This window comes from Limulus polyphemus, unplaced genomic scaffold (assembly GCF_000517525.1).
Source record: "Limulus polyphemus unplaced genomic scaffold, Limulus_polyphemus-2.1.2 Scaffold4384, whole genome shotgun sequence".
NCBI lineage: Eukaryota > Metazoa > Arthropoda > Merostomata > Xiphosura > Limulidae > Limulus > Limulus polyphemus.
Genome location: NW_013669994.1, coordinates 76,415 through 78,953, shown reverse-complemented (window position 1 = coordinate 78,953; position 2,539 = coordinate 76,415).

Genomic DNA, 2,539 nt, shown 5'->3' with positions numbered 1-2,539 from the left:
AATACAAATAACTTATGATTTTCTTATAACATAGAAGAATAATTTTACATATATAGTATTTTTTATTTTTGAAAATCTACGGGGGTAAACCGACTTCCTTGCTCCTTTCTGCGGGCACCTATGGGTGGGGGTCTGTAGTTAGGACATGATAAAGAAACTTTCATAAAAACGATCAGTGCCCCAAATACATTGAACACATTTAAGTAATTATCCATTTCATTTTAACTTTACTTAATGACTGAAAGACGTTGAGTATTAGAACCCAACTTCCCAACCTTATACTCACTCCATTAGGTCCCAATATCTAACGCTTCTTCTAGTCATACAGATCAATTGTTTCACGATTAGACTTGAACGTATTGGTTGTTACAACGGTTACTTCGCCTAATTTACTTACGTACGTTAATTGCTAAGCATGATAATTCTTATAAATATAATTAATTATGTAAATCTGTTAATACGATACTGTAAGCTTGTGCTCAGTATTTAAAAGTTCGTGCAACAAATTGATCGCATATATTGGGACTTTCATTATTTTTACGAACTCGATAATTTTAATTCCCCCCACAAGATTACATCTAAAACCCCAGTTAATCGAGCGGTAAATTCTTGCCATTTACATTTTAAAGGACTTTGATGAAAATTAATCATTACCACAGCCCTCTCTCTGTATAAAAAGCAAAACGTTATTCTGTTAATTTCCAATATTTTAATAACACAACAAGTTCTATTGTTGTAGTTCAAGCTTTTAACAACACAACAAGTTCTATTGTTGTAGTCCAATCTTTTAACAACACAACAAGTTCTATTGTTGTAGTCCAATCTTTTAACAACACAACAAGTTCTATTGTTGTAGTCCAATATTTTAATAACACAACAAGTTCTATTGTTGTAGTCCCATATTTTAATAACACAACAAGTTCTATTGTTGTAGTCCAATATTTTAATAACACAACAAGTTCTATTGTTGTAGTCCAATATTTTAATAAAACAACAAGTTCTATTGTTGTAGTCCAATATTTTAATAACACAACAAGTTCTATTGTTGTAGTCCAATATTTTAATAACACAACAAGTTCTATTGTTGTAGTCCAATATTTTAATAACACAACAAGTTCTATTGTTGTAGTCGAATCTTTTAATAACACAAGTTCTATTGTTGTAGTCGAATCTTTTAATAACACAAATTCTATTGTTGTAGTCCAAGCTTTTAACAACACAAGTGTTATTATTGTAGTCCAAGCTTTTAACAACACAACAAGTTCTATTATTGTAGTCCAATCTTTTAATAACACAAGTTCTATTATTGTAGTCCAATCTTTTAATAACACAAGTTCTATTGTTGTAGTCGAAGCTTTTAATAACACAAGTTTTATTGTTGTAGCCCAAGATTTTAATAACACAGCAAGTTTTATTGTCGTTGTGTAGTCCAAGCTTTTAACAACACAACAAGTTCTATTATTGTAGTCCAAGATTTTAATAACACAACAAGTTCTATTGTTGTAGTCCAATCTTTTAATAACACAACAAGTTCTATTATTGTAGTCCAATCTTTTAATAACACAACAAGTTCTATTGTTGTAGTCCAATCTTTTAATAACACAACAAGTTCTGTTGTTGTAGTCTTTTATCACTTCTTTATTATTCACTTATGAGTCGATAACCTTCTTGAAACATTGCACAACGATTATATATACAGACAGGTTCACCTACACATGTGCCACAAGATTTGTTTGTTTGTTTGTTTTAGAACAAAGTCACATTCGGCTATCTGCTGTATTCACGGCGGGAACTCAAACCCCGAACTTTAGCGTTATAATCTTGAGGACGGTGCCATACGAGATATCACTGTACTAAACTGTCTCAAATTTAGAAATGTTTTCACTCATGATCATCTTAAGTGTGTTTTTTATCATAAAAAATATAGTAGTTAAACGTGCTAAGAGCAGAAGAATTATATTAACTAAAAATACGGTTTGTGTTCTTAATCGTTTAGTGTGTATTCTGTTTATCTTTGGGTGTGTTAGTAACAGATTGATCAAATAAGAGATCTGATTATTTCATGACTATCTTATTCAAATTCTCTGCTTTTTTCACTAAGCTATTTTTTTTTTGAATAGTTACCAGGAGCAATAGGAACCAATCTGATAAAGTCCGAGTTTTTGTTGCTGTTGTTTGTTTTTTGTTGTGTGTGTGTGTTCGTTTGTTTTTTGGGGAGGGGTATTTTTGAATAGTTACCAGGAACAACAGGTATCGAATCATATAAAATCTGAGTTCTGTGTGTGTGTTTTTTTAGTAGTTACCAGGAACAATAGAAACAGAATCTGATAAAATCTAAGTTGTTGTGTTTTTATTTTTTTGTTTTTTTGGAATAGTTAACAAGAACAATAGGAACAGAATCTGATAAAATCTGAGTTGTTGTTTTTTTTTGGGGGGGTGGAACAGTTAACAAGAACAATAGGAACAGAGTCTGATGTGCCCGGCATGGCCAGGTGGATAAGGCGCTCGACTCACAATCTGAGGGTCGCGGGTTCGAATC